The following is a 14,584-nucleotide window of genomic DNA, read 5'->3' as shown; positions in this document are numbered from 1 at the left end:
CCCGGTTGGTGGCACCAACCGGGACCAAAGGGTCTCCTGACGGGGCTCTACGCACTGCCCACGTGGAGGGCCTTTAGTCCCGGTTCTGGATTGAACCGGGACTAAAGGGGGGAGGTATTAGTACCGACACTTTAGTCCCGGTTCCAGAACCGGGACTAAAGACCCTTACGAACCGGGACTATAGGCCCTTTTTCTACCAGTGTATCATTAGCTTAGCCTCCAACTGGCTTCTCTTGTTCTGTCCAGTCCACTAGGTCTCCCGCGCCGTAATATGTGGTCGTACACCCGGAATGTCCTGCCTTGTTCTTTGGTCATTATAGCACCTTTACGCTTTTGTGTGTGACCGGCGTTTGAGTTGATGTAATTTTGTAGGGTTAGTTGATATATTTTGTTATATAAATATGTAGTGGTTGATGTACCTACATATAGCTATTGCTTATAGAAATATGTTACCTTTACACATAACTAAGGCAGGGCTTATAGAAGTCTCCGGTGGTGAGCTTCGCTCCTTTTAACATTGTAGCAATTTTTTGTAGGCTTAGCTATTTCTTATAGAAATCCAGTAAGAGTTAAACTATTCTAATGATGTAGCACTACCCATTTCCCAATACCGATGATGAAACTTGTCACCTTTACACATAAGGCATGGCTTGCTTTGACTACTATGTGTTGAAGTATAACTTGAATTTTTTAAGTTATGTTACTCAAAGAAGTTATGCCTTTGATGTGGAGAATACAGTTACCTATGTTATCTGAGTTTTATATGTTCTTCAACAAAACAATTATGCCTCTAATGCATCTCTATATAAGTTGAAAACTATATATCAACAATTATTTGGTAAAAAAATATCAATATTAGTTGCACTACACACTAGAGTGCTGTCTATTTTAAACACACCACTGCCTAAGTCAAGTATAAGGTTAACTAATTGCTTATTTCTTAAAGTTTGCTTACATTCGATTTAAAATAATAGATCAATGAATATCTTATATTGATGGTCATGCCAAAAAAATTTCTATGCAGAGTTATATTTTGGTTGCACTGCACAAAAGAAATGACGAGTGGCGCTGCAAATTTATCTATACCTGAAAAAAAGTGCCTAGAAAATTCTGAAAATTTGTGACAACAACACTCATATGATGTATAGAATTCTGGGAAATTTTCAACTTCATTGGATTAACAAATTGAGAGAACCATCGAGTTGGATCCCTGTCTGCGTGGCATGCTGACTAGGCTACACAGTCAGCTTTGACTGGGTCAAAACCGCTTGACCAGCCCAAAACTGAGTCAAGGGTTGAAATCTGGACCCTGTGACAAGTTGAGGGTTGAAATTCGACCGGTTTTAGAGATCGGGGTTGAAAATCAAACCACGTGGTTAGTTGAGGGTTGAAATGTGGACTGCTCTCAACTTTATTTGACGTTATTATAAATGAAAATTCTAGAATTTATAAACATGTAGCATGAATTCGGGCAGGATCCAAAATATTTCAGACGGAAAATTTAGCTAAGCCACGCAATGTTGGGGAACGTAGTAATTTCAAAAAAAATCCTAGGCACACGCAAGATCATGATGATGTATAGCAACGAGAGGGGAGAGTGTTGTCCACGTACCCTCGTAGACCGAAAGCGGAAGCGTTAGCACAACGCGTTTGATATAGTCGTACGTCTTTACGATCCGACCGATCAAGTATCAAACGCACGGCACCTCCGAGTTCAGCACACGTTCAGCCCGATGACGTCCCTCGAACTCCGATCCAGCCGAGTGTTGAGGGAGAGTTTCGTCAGCACGACGGTGTGGTGACGATGTTGATGTTCTACCGACGCAGGGCTTCGCCTAAGCACCGCTACAGTATTATCGAGGTGGAATATGGTGGAGGGGGGCACCGCACACGGCTAAAAGATAAAACGATCAATTGTTATGTCTCTAGGGTGCCCCCTGCCCCTGTATATAAAGGAGAAAGGGGGGAGGCCGGCCGGCCCTTGCAGGGCGCGCCAGGAGGAGGAGTCCTCCTCCTAGTAGGAGTAGGACTCCCCTCTTTCCTACTCCTACTAGGAGGGGGAAAGGAAGGGGAAGAGGGAGAAGGAAAGGGGGCGCCGCCCCCCTCTCCTAGTCCAATTCGGACCAGAGGGGGAGGGGCGCGTAGCCTGCCCTAGGCTAGCCCTCTCTCTCTCCACTAAGGCCCATAAGGCCCATTACTTCTCCCGGGGGGGTTCCGGTAACCCTCCGACACTCCGGTTTTCTCCGAAATCACCCGGAACACTTCCGGTGTCCGAATATAGTCGTCCAATATATCAATATTTATGTCTCGACCATTTCGAGACTCCTCGTCATGTCCTTGATCACATCCGGGACTCCGAACAACCTTCGGTACATCAAAACATATAAACTCATAATATAACTGTCATCGAAACGTTAAGCGTGCGGACCCTACGGGTTCGAGAACTATGTAGACGTGACCGAGACACGTCTCCGGTCAATAACCAATAGCGGAACCTGGATGCTCATATTGGCTCCCACATATTCTACGAAGATCTTTATCGGTCAGACCGCATAACAACATATGTTGTTCCCTTTGTCATCGGTATGTTATTTGCCCGAGATTCGATCGTCGGTATCTCAATACCTAGTTCAATCTCGTTACCGACAAGTCTCTTTACTCGTTCCGTAATACATCATCTCGCGACTAACTCATTAGTTGCAATGCTTGCAAGGCTTAAGTGATGTGCATTATCGAGAGGGCCCAGAGATACCTCTCCGACAATCGGAGTGACAAATCCTAATCTCGAAATACGCCAACCCAACAAGTACCTTCGGAGACACCTGTAGAGCACCTTTATAATCACCCAGTTACGTTGCGACGTTTGGTATCACACAAAGTGTTCCTCCGATAAACGGGAGTTGCATAATCTCATAGTCATAGGAACATGTATAAGTCATGAAGAAAGCAATAGCAACATACTAAACGATCATGTGCTAAGCTAACGGAATGGGCCATGTCAATCACATCATTCTCCTAATGATGTGATCCCGTTAATCAAATAACAACTCGTGTCTATGGTTAGGAAACATAACCATCTTTGATCAACGAGCTAGTCAAGTAGAGGCATACTAGTGACACTCTGTTTGTCTATGTATTCACATATGTATTATGTTTCCGGTTAATACAATTCTAGCATGAATAATAAACATTTATCATGATATAAGGAAATAAATAATAATTTTATTATTGCCTCCAGGGCATATTTCCTTCACGCAATATGGAGAACATCAGTTGTGTGTGGTCTGTTGCGGCTAGGGTACACCAAAGAATATGTACATTCATCAACGTCATCACTATGGGGGGGAGGGGAGGTGCTTGCATCGTAGCCAAGGAGAGGCGAGGTGTGGTTAGGAAGGGTGGAGGAGGGATGGGGGCATGCGAGCTCGAGCATTGGGTCCGACCGCTGGGAATTTATCCTAAATTTCCATATAGGATTTTATTGGTGTTTTTCATTTTGTCCATATACGAAGTCTTAATTTTTTTTGACATAGTTGAACATGACTTGGCATCAATCTTCTTGAGGTCAATAATACTACTGTATAGCCTTGGTAAAATTATTTGATTTTTTAAAGCAAAATATTTGCATACATCTGTTAATGGTCCTTCTATTTCTGTCAATTTGCAAAGGGTTTAAAATACTTCATTTATTCCAAAAAGATAGGTAAATGTTAATGGGATTCACCAAAAAATATGTACATATGATGAAATCATTGCTAGCTAGGGGTGGAAGGGGTAGCTGCGCAGCCAAGACGAAGCAAGGCATGGTCGAGAAGGGGGAGGAAGGAGGGTGCATACATATAATTCATAAATTAACTTGATGGTTTTTAAAAAAATTAACAGGTGAGATTTTTTACTCTAATTTGTTCTATTTATATGTATATTATTCATAGATAGAATTTACAACTTTTTTAAAATCATCAAATGAAAAAAGAACTAAAATAATTGTAGCCCACGAGCACGTTATGTTATATCAAAACTGTAACAATTATATATAGGCATGAGACTCCATTAGTTGGAGTGGCAAGCCATCCTATTTTTTTTGCTCTGGTCGGTGGTTCGAAACTCAATGGACATAACTTTTTTTCAGATTAAAATTCTTAATTTATGTTATTTAATCTGAGGATATAAAATTTGCATATGCACTTATGTGAGCAACTGAACTTTGGACATTGATCCGCTGGAGCTGCGTTTCCCTTTTGAGGTAGACAAGTAGATAGCTTGTTCACTTCAACTAAGCAACCAGAGGGATGATTGCACTGCCTTCTACGTCCAAACGTCAAGTGGGCAGTACCTCGTAGAGCCGAACGAAGGAATTGTACCACCCCAATATCGAAAAGTAATGTCATCATAGCATTCCGAACAGAGGATGAGTTCATTGTGCGGTGCACAATGGTGAATGAGGACCTCACGACTGAGAACGCTGAAGACATGTTCGATGAAGAGTCGAAGTGGTCGATAATGTGAGTTTGACGGTTGCATTTTAATGCAGTGCTGAAGATATGTTTTCGTTCTAGGGATCCATGTCTGGCAAAAAGCCGGCCTGAACCATTTTCAACCAAATTAAAGTTGTTTATAGTAAAATACGGAAGAGAAGAAAGCCTGTAGGCAGGGGCTGAGAAGCAAAAATTACAGAAGGGGTTAAAAAAAGGCCGCAACTGCACAAGCCTAGCAGAGTTAGCTAGATGGAAAGGCTCCAGTCTCAAAGAAGAGATTGCCGAACCGCATTGGAACACCGGTTTTGACCAAAGAACCAAGTGATTAGCACATCCGAGGAAGACCTAAGGGATAACTACTGATTTTGACCAAAGTACCAAGTGATCAACACATCTGAGGCAGATCGAAGAGATAGCTGTGCCATCTTGAGCAACATTTGAGTGTGAAGAGGGGTGGCGTGCCAGAGGGGCAGTGAAGGATGACATGCTCAGTAGTCTCGGAGAGAGCACAGAATGGGCAAGCATCCGAGGAGGCCAGCCTGTGGCTGGTGGTTCATATACAACCCCCCGCGACCCGCCAACTGAAGGAACAGGTCAACAGGCTTACAGGCGGCAGCGATAAAGTAGTTTTTCTAAGTTTGCGTCGCGAAACAAACATCCTGCATGAGTTTCTTTTGAATTCACAAAAAAATGTTTTTTAGGTGAACATTTGTTGAAATGCATGTGCAGTTTTCGAATTCATGAAATTTTTTTTGACTCAACAAACAATTTCTAAATCAGCGAACCTTTTTAAAAATTGAGGATTTATTTTTTGAAGTTCAAGATTTTTTTTGCATTTTTTTGAATTTTTTTGAATATTTTGTAGAATTTCATGGACATTTTTTCAGATTCACTAATATTTTTTGAGTCCAAGATCATTTTTTAAAATCATTAACATTATTTTATTTCCCGACCATTTTTCAAAATTGTGATTTTTTTAATAATTTGCTATGAGTTTTTAGAATGACCAAGAATTTTTAATCCTTGAAAATTTTATGATTTGTTGAATATTTGTTTTTTAAACTCACAATTTTTTAAAATTTCAGAATCCCAAATTGATTTAAAGAAGGAATAAAAACAGAAATAAAAAAGTGAAGGAAAAAAATGAAAAACTGAACAAGGAGCGTCATGTCCGCACATGGGCCGGCCCATGTATGCGTACGTGGGAGGAGGAGGTACATGAGAAAGGAATGGAAAAATGGCCAAACCTAGGGATCAAACCCTGGTCTCCAGGATGAAAGAGTTAGGCTCAAACCACTACGGCGCTTGTGTGGCTTTGATATATGTGGGTATCGTCTCTATAAAAGAAGTGAACACGACAGCGACTTGGGAAGGAAAAAGCGAATTGTTTTCTTCACTTATGAGTGAATTTTTTTCTTCACTTGTGGGTTACACAGCGGGTAATTTGTAGAAACTTCGAAGGTAATTTTTGGACAGGCGGGCAAGACCACTAATCCCTTTATTAGTAGATATAGATAGTACATGCAAACAATTTTTTATGCGTGATGTTTCTTTTCTGTCTATATGTACACATGCTAAAAAGTTAAGTTATGTAGTTTGATGGAAATTCACATTCATATTGTTTGCATAATATAAATAAAATCATGTCCCAGTGCATGTATGACCTGTTACTTTGCGTTCGTTCTTGGTCCGAATTTGCTCCGTTTTTGCTTCAAAACGGTAGTCCAATAAAATCTACATCCGGTCTTTATCCTCTCCGCTTTGATTCCGACAAAAAGCTTTGAATCCATATGGGAAACACATTATCTAATCCGATCCATTTACATCCCGAGCCGGCCGGCCCATGTGTTTTTTTTTACTTCTGGGTTGTTTTTGATAGTTTTTGTCCTTTTGGGCAAAGAGCCTGGTGAAAAGAATTCAGAATTTTCCTTTTCAAAAGAAAACGGGTCGTGCTGTTCCGGCCCGTGGGCCTCACCTGGGCAGCTGAATGGCATGCCACGGGCCAGGCCCGTTAGGCGCCGTTTAGTCGCGCGCGTGTGGGCCGGTCCGAGAAAAACGGCCCGTTTGGCCAGCTTCCCCCCCGCGGAGGTCAACTCCCGCGAGGCCGCTACAGTAGAAAGACGCTTCTCAAACTTGCTCTCCCCCCATCTCAGCAGTGCTCCTCACCCAGCGGCAGCCTCGCCGCCGGCCAAATCTTTGGGTTCTCCCCGCCTCCTCGATCGAGGCAAGACCACCTCCCGTAGATCAAGCGCTGCGCTTCTCGTTTCCGGGGGCGGGTGGCTGGAGGAGGGCGGAGTTCGCGTTGCGTCGTCAGGGAGCGGGAGGCGGCTGCTCCAGATGCAGGCGGTGGAGAACATGGGGGATTCCATTTTCGACCCACTGGAAGTACCCCCCTCACTCGTCGACGTCTAACCCATCCTGCGTGTGGCCAATGAGGTCGAGCACGACAACTTGCGCGTCGCCTTCCTCTGTAAGCCGAGTCCCCTTTCCTTTTCCGATCTTCCGATCCCCCATGGATTTGCTCTTGGCAATCACAGCTTATTTTGCATTTTTTTTATGTATTCTTCCAGGTCGCTTCTACGCGTTCGAGAAGGCGCATCGGTTCGACCCGACCTCCAGCGGCCGTGGAGTTCGTCAGTTCAAGATCTCGCTTCTGGAAAGGCTAGATAGGGTAGGTTCTAATTTTTGTTTCAGATGTATTTTTGAGGATACGAGCTTTCGGTTGACTTGTACCCCCCCTCCCCACCACCATGTAGGACAACACGGTTACATTGGAAGGGAGGAAGGAGAAGGGTGACGCGCTAGAGATGGAGCAGTTCTACCTTTATTACTGTGAGAATTTCATGAAGACGCTCCAGGATGCAGTCGGCAAGGCTGGCCGGTGAGAAGCAATTCTTGAGCCTATTTATGTTAAGTTAGCAACTGTTTATCATGTTGATGAGCAATCAAGTAGGCATGACGAGTACTTGATTGCTTTGGTCCTCCTTTCTGATGGCAATGTCTCTGCTGATCTGTTTGCTCAGTGATCTGCTCACCAAATTGCACCGGACCGAGGCTGTCTTGTTTGAGGTCCTGAAAGCCGTTAATGTGACCCAAACTGTTGGAGTTGATCAGGCGGTACACAATTGTGGATTACTGTTATTTTGGAGATGATGTTCTTTGTTTTCTTTCTTCATCGTGAAATAACATATACTTTTTAATTTTGTACACGTCACACAGGTTTTGGAAATGCACTGTAAAATTGAGGAAAATAGAGAACTGGTGCTGCTGCCTCCGCCTCTGTCTCCGTCTGAACAGGCTACATTGGATCGGTGGCGATGGTACGAATAATTTTTAGGCGTGGCGAAATTTATGAAGGAGAAAACCATGTACATATAATGCAAAAAAAATTAGGGTCGAACATATAACGCAACTACCCATTTCACTAGAATACTAAATATATCGTGCTTAACAAGTACAATTGAGATTCAAAACTAATCAATAAATAGGCAATAACTAAAATATCGGAGCTTATTCTGGTCGACGGGAAAAAAGATTCCTTCAAAATTCAATCGTACTTCTGAATTAACTTCCACTATTTTACTTCTCTTTTTGTTCGGTGTCATTTTGTGCCTACTTGCCCTTGCGTCCTCGCCTGGCCCAATTAAGTGACCGATGCCGCCGCTCTTTGCTCTTGCTCTGCTGCGATGCCTCTGTGCGCATGATCACGAGTTCACGAGAGTTTCTACATTTCAGTGTTTTGGAACCAGTGTGGATGAGTGGGCCAGCACAAGAGGAGATATCTGGCGGTGAAGGGTCGAATGATTCTTCAACATCAGACTACAACGGGATATCTGATGGTCAAGGGTTGAATGATGGTGAAGGGACGCATTGTAAAATTGAGGAAAAGAGAGAACTGTATGCTCCTGACATTATGCCGCCGCCTCCGTTTCCGCCTCCGCCTATTTCTTCATCTAAAATGGATTCATAGGACTATTTTTTTGGTCCAACTCCGACCCCTCGACCTCGAGAGAAGATATCTGACGGTGAAGGGGTCAATGATTCTAAAACATCTGACTACGAGTGCTTTATTGATGGTTTCATAGACAGGTATCCCGCACTCACATCCGTTTTATATTGCATATATATGATTTGTGAAAAGATGTAGTAACTCTACAAATGCATCCTAATGCCGGGTCAATTGCCAGTCACATTGTGCTTGATTAGCAGTTTCAGTTATGATCCATGTGTAAAATGTGTTAGAGCTCCCTTGCTAGTTTGACTTTCTTCTTCTTTTAGCTCTGAGCCTTGACTCTTTCCCTTTTTTATGGTCTGCTGTAATTATTTTTACATTAATACCATTAGACCTTCTCCCACAGTTTTTCCGTCAAAAAAGAACAGTTATGGTCAAAAGACTTCTCTCCCTAGCAGTTAAGTTATGTTCTGGCTTTCGCTTGAATCACATTTCTTACAAAATTATGCAATACTTTACCTTCTTTTTGGTCGAGCCATGTATTCTTGATAATAGACTCTCTAGAGTTCCTATATTCATCTGATTGGACAATTGCCTTAGTTCAAATACTTGGATTCAAATGGATCTTTGCTCTAGTTTGCAAACAAGCTACTCAAATTGTCTGATTCAGAAAGTGCTTGTACATTTTGATTAGGATGGACATAAAATGTGTGATACCTAATGTACTGGATCAAATATTACAAGACGGAAGTGCGGAGCCAATAAGTATACCATTAGCACTGTTACAGAACATCACCGAGAATTTTGCTGATGAGCGAAAAATTGGTCAAGGTGGATTTGGAGTCGTTTACAAGGTATACTTAACTATAAAAACCTTCAATTCTAATTTTTTTCTCATATTAGAGCTAATCTTGATCTAAGAGCTAATGGTTGTGCTAACAAGACAAGTTAACCAGGGAGTTCTTCAAAACGGGTATGTTGCTGTGAAGAAACTCTTAAACAGCCGGACAATTGATGATGGACTATTTTATCGTGAGACTAATTTTCTAATGAGTGTCAAGCACCAAAATATAGTACGGTTTCTCGGTTACTGTGCTAATACAGAGAATATAGCCATTAAAGTGGATGCATCAGGAAAATGCGGGAAGTATTTGTATCCAGAGATTAGAGAAAGATTGTTCTGTTTTGAATATATCAGTAAAGGAAGCCTTCACAATCATCTTACTGGTACAACAATGTGGCATATGATTCAGTTTTTTTCTTTATTTGGCCATCTTTCTGTTTTGCTTCTGCAAGTGTCGATTAATCATAAGAAATAGACTGGACAAAAAGAGCTGATCTATCAATTTTAGCGTGCATAAATCAAAGGTCGATGATTTCATCTTCCCTAATACTTATTTTAAACCTACAGATGAATTAAGAGGACTTGAATGGCATACACGTTATCAAATTATAAAGGGAATTTGTGATGGTCTACAATATCTTCACAAGGAAAAGGATATTGTTCATATGGATCTTAAACCAGAAAATATACTGATGGATGATCTCATGATACCAAAAGTTACAGACTTTGGTATATCAAAGCATCTTGATGGAATATCACAAGCTGTTACTAGAGGATGTACTATGTCACTGTAAGTTCAACATCTAGAGACCAATTGTTTCTGCAAAATATTTAGAGCCCATTGTCTTGTTTTTGTCCCTAACACATCCAACTGCACGATTTCATGCAGAGGATATTGTGCTCCGGAATACCTACACCGTGGCCAGTTGTCTTTCAAGACAGACATATTTAGTCTGGGTGTTATAATTATAGATCTTGTGACTGGACGTAAGGAGGATCCTGACATTAAAAATGTAAGAATCATTCAGATTTTCCATGTTTCCACCAACCCTGGATTTAGTTATTTTTAAATACTGAATTTTGCACAAGACCAACTGGCCCCTTCGGTTTTCTTTAGTAGGTCCTTCAGTTTGAAAATACAGTTTGTGATTACAAGTGGAGCAAATGGGCCCCTTCAGTTTTTTTTTAAGATAGGGCCCTTGAGTTTGCAACAGCCCTTTTGTCTTTGTTTGATTTTAATTATAAATTTGATATTTGAGAACCATTGTAGTTTCTGTGCTTTTCGCAAAGTAGTTTGATTGTAAGGTATGCATGTTAGGTACTTGGAAGATGGAGGTACAGGTGGAATAGATCAGCCCCTTGAGTTTTTACAAGTGGACCAAATAGGCCCCTTGAGTTTGTTTTAAGACAGGGCCATTGAGTTTGCTACTGTCCTTTTGTCCTTGTTTGATTCGAAGTATAAATTTGATATTTGAGATCCATTGTAGTTTATGGAGACAGGATTTTCAGCACCTGGGTGCCCCTACACCCTCTATGAACAGTAAATTAAAAAAACAAAAAATCTGAATCTTTGAGACGTCAAACATGATCAAACTTTTGATGATCTTACAAAGTTTTAGCTAAAAATAACATTCGAGGAGCCCTCACCTAAAAAAACAAAATCCTTGTTCAAAGTTTATGTACATTTTTTAGCAGTTTTTTTTTGGTGAGGGCTCCACAAAGGTTATTTGTTGCTGGAACTTTGCAAGGACATCAAATCTTTGATCCCTGAAAGTTTCAGATTTTTTTAATTTTTTTTACGAATTTACTGTTCATGAGGGTGTAGGGGCACCCGGGAGCTGTTACACCTTTCTCGTAGTTTATGTGCTTTTTGCAAGGTATGCATATTGTTGGGCTAATATTTTAGCATGATTTTAAATCATTTATATAAATATTAGGTGCTAAGAAGATGGAGGTACAGGTGGAACAGATCGGCCAAGTATCCACCATTGGGATACCAACAAGTTACTGAATGCATAGAAATTGCAGCACGCTGTGTGTCACATGACCCAAAAGAACGACCTCATATATGGGATATAATCAGCCAGCTCAATGAAATGGAGAGTAAAAATGGGCACGTCAACAATGCTAATGAATTTACAGTTGGCCTGGTAAGATAATAAGCTCATTTTCTCCCCCGATCCTATTTGCTTAGACTAGTATTTATGAGAGCCCCCAATCTTTTCTTGCAGATTAGCTCTTACCCTTGGGAGCTGCTTGACATTGATCCGCTGGAGCTGCATTTCCTGCGATAGGCAAGCAGATACCTTGTTCACTGCAACTAAGCAACCCGAGGGATGATTACATTGCCTTCTACGTCCAAACGTCAAGTGGGCAGTACCTCATAGAGCCAAACAAAGGAATTGTACCACCCCAATCTAAGAGTAATGTCATCATAACATTTCGAGCACAGAAGATGGCACCACATTGTATGATGTACAAGGATGAGTTCATTGTGCGGTGCACAATGGTGAATGAGGATCTCACAACTGAGAACGTCACTGAAGACATGTTCGATGAAGAGTCGAAAGTGGTTGATAATGTGAATTTGACGGTTGCATTTTAAAGCAGCGCTGAAGATATGTTTTCTTTCTAGGGATCCATGTCGGGCAAAAAGCTGGCCTGAACCATTTTCAACCAAATTACAGTTGTTTTAGCAATATACAGAAGAGAAGAAAGCCCGTAGGCAGGGGCTGAGAGGCAAAAATTACGAAAGGGGCAAAAAAAAAAAAGGCCGCAACTGCACAAGCCTAGCAGAGTTAGCTAGATGGGAAATGCCCCAGTCTCGAAGAAGAGATTACCGAACCACATTGGAACACCTTTTGACCAAAGAACCAAGTGATCAGCACATCTGAGGAAGACCTAAGGGATAACTACTGGTTTTGACCAAAGAACAAGTGATCAGCACATCTGAGGCAGATTGAAGAGATTGCTCTGCCATCTTGAGCAACATCTGAGTGTAAAGAGGGGCAGGCTCAGTGGTCAGTTGTCTCTGAGAGAGCGCAGAATGGGCAAGCATCCGAGAAGGCCTGCATAAGTTACAGGCTATCTGGGGGCAAATCATCAGCTTTGATCGTGTACAAACTCCCGCGGTCTGCCAACCGAAGGAACATGCGGCAGCGGTTTGTCGAGTATTTTCTCCAAGTTGATGTCGCCAAAGGAATGTCCTGCATAAGTTACAGGCTATCTGGAGGCAAATCATCAGCTTTGATCGATCTCAATTGAAAGGTGGGTATAGCATCAAAATTTTGAGCTCTCTTCTTTTTTGGCTGTGAGCATAAACTTACGATAGAGGACAGAACGGAGAGCCTGTGTATGTCTTTTGAAATTTGAATCATCAGTTAGCTTGGCTGATATTTTTGTTGCTGAGATTAACCCCCGAATCATCGTTAGCCAGGGGATGGCTTATATCCTTGATCAGACTATGATGTCAGCTCGCTGAGCCCTCACTTTATTCGTTTTCTTACGTCCGCAAGTTCCAGCGCCTCCGTGAGGACCTTCAGATATTTTTTTTGAAACGCAGGAACTTCAGATAATAATGGATGTGTGCGTGCAACCAAGGCTGTGTCTGGCAAGTTCAGACAGGGATAAATGCCTACCTCCCTGTTATCTTTTTTAACACTCTGGTTATTTATTTTACTTTTTATTTTTGCGGGGAACACACTGGTTATTATGCTAACAGGTCATGAAAATAACAGACAAACAATGTGGATCATGTACTAGGCCGCCCTGGTGAAATTGAAGTTGCTGCACGAGAAGCCATCGGCGGACAGGTGCCGGCTGAAGGTGAGCCTCTGCGTGTCCTCATCGAGCACCACCAGCCTGCTCTCCATCTGGAGCCCGCCGATCAACACCGCCGGCAGCGCGCCCTTGTCCCGGCCCTTCATCTCCATGAACGGGAAGCACGCTGTGCCGCGGCTCACTTGAGCCATGGAGTTCTCACCGAAAGCCGTCCAGTTCTGCCCGCCCTCCAGCATCACGTCCACCTCCGGCACCGAGTACCCCGTCTGCAATGACAGCAGCTTCGTGGAGTTGTAGCAGAGCTCGAAGGGCACCACCGTCGACGTGACCCTCCTCGCGCTCTGGCCCATGGCGCGGTCAAAGGCTGTGATCAAGGGGCGGTACACGTCTCGGCGGAGCTCCGTGTAGCGGACTGTTGTGGAGAAGCCAACGATGAGCGCACCGGCGCTCGCGAATGCCACACGCGCTCCGTCGACGGCGATGTCGTTGCTGGCCGACACGTAGTAGCCTGGGTCTCCGACGAACGGGCGGAGCGGGACCCTGTCGGAGAGGAACGTCATGATTGCCGGCCGGTCTGTCCGGGGAGCGAGGAAGAAGGGGCCGCCGTCGAAGATTGCGGCGCTTGCGCGGTCGCCGCCGCTCGGGAGGCAAAGCGCGAATGAGTTGGCGACCCGACGGCGCTGCACGAGGCGGCGACAGGGACGGAGACCGGGAACAGAGGGTTGCTGCCGTCGGTGGCGTTAGCGGAGAGCGTCACGCGCTTGGTCTGGCCGTGGCCGGCGCTGCACGGCGACGTGACGACCGGGGCAGAGAGGTCGAGGACGAGCGGGCGGCCGGCGTTGAGGGGGGCGTGGAGGGGTCGTTGGTGACGGGCGTGACCAGCCCGCCGTTCGCCGCCGCTGTGCACGCGCCGAGCGAGACGGCGACGAGGAGTTTGGGTTGCCACATTTCGGCCGGTTGTGCTATGCAGCTCGATCAACTTGCTGTGAACGAAAATACGTACGTGCGTTATATAAAAGGTGCAGCTAGTTTTGATAGTAACAGTAACAGTAGTAACTGTAACAGTACTAGTTTTGTAGTGATTATAATAATAATATCTGTAGTAGTAACTTAGCAAAGACAATGTGAGCAAAACTTAGATATGGGATCAGCGATGGATATTTGTGGATGCATTTATCATGTGAGAATCACAACCTAGAGCGATACAATAGATCCAATCATATGTATTCCGTGTATAGTTATACATGCTTGCAGTAAAAATATGCATGGCATCTTTTATCCTACCCTCCCATGGCTGTGACGTCCTAATGGAAACCTAAGCGTAATTAAGGCGTTCCTGTTAATAGAGAACTGGGACAAAGCATTAACACATAGTGAATAAATGAACTCCTTGAATTATAGTCATCTCCGGAGAGTATCTCAATTATTGTCACCTTGGGGTCTATAGTTTAAAACAATAACAAATGCATATAACTAGCAGATAAGATAAAAAAAACTCAAATATATATATGCAAATATAATAGGTTCAGATAT

The 14,584-nt window shown here is 43.2% G+C and overlaps 1 pseudogene; it reads left to right on the top strand.

Annotated features, from left to right (window-relative positions):
- LOC119271781 overlaps positions 1-12,759 on the top strand; it is a 27,101-nt pseudogene extending 14,342 nt beyond the window's left edge.
- Positions 12,760-14,584: the final 1,825 nt, after the last annotated feature.

This window comes from Triticum dicoccoides, chromosome 3A (assembly GCF_002162155.2).
Source record: "Triticum dicoccoides isolate Atlit2015 ecotype Zavitan chromosome 3A, WEW_v2.0, whole genome shotgun sequence".
In the NCBI taxonomy this organism is placed as follows: domain Eukaryota; kingdom Viridiplantae; phylum Streptophyta; class Magnoliopsida; order Poales; family Poaceae; genus Triticum; species Triticum dicoccoides.
The sequence above is the reverse complement of the archived record's forward strand: the minus strand, read 5'-3'. Positions and strand labels throughout refer to the sequence as shown.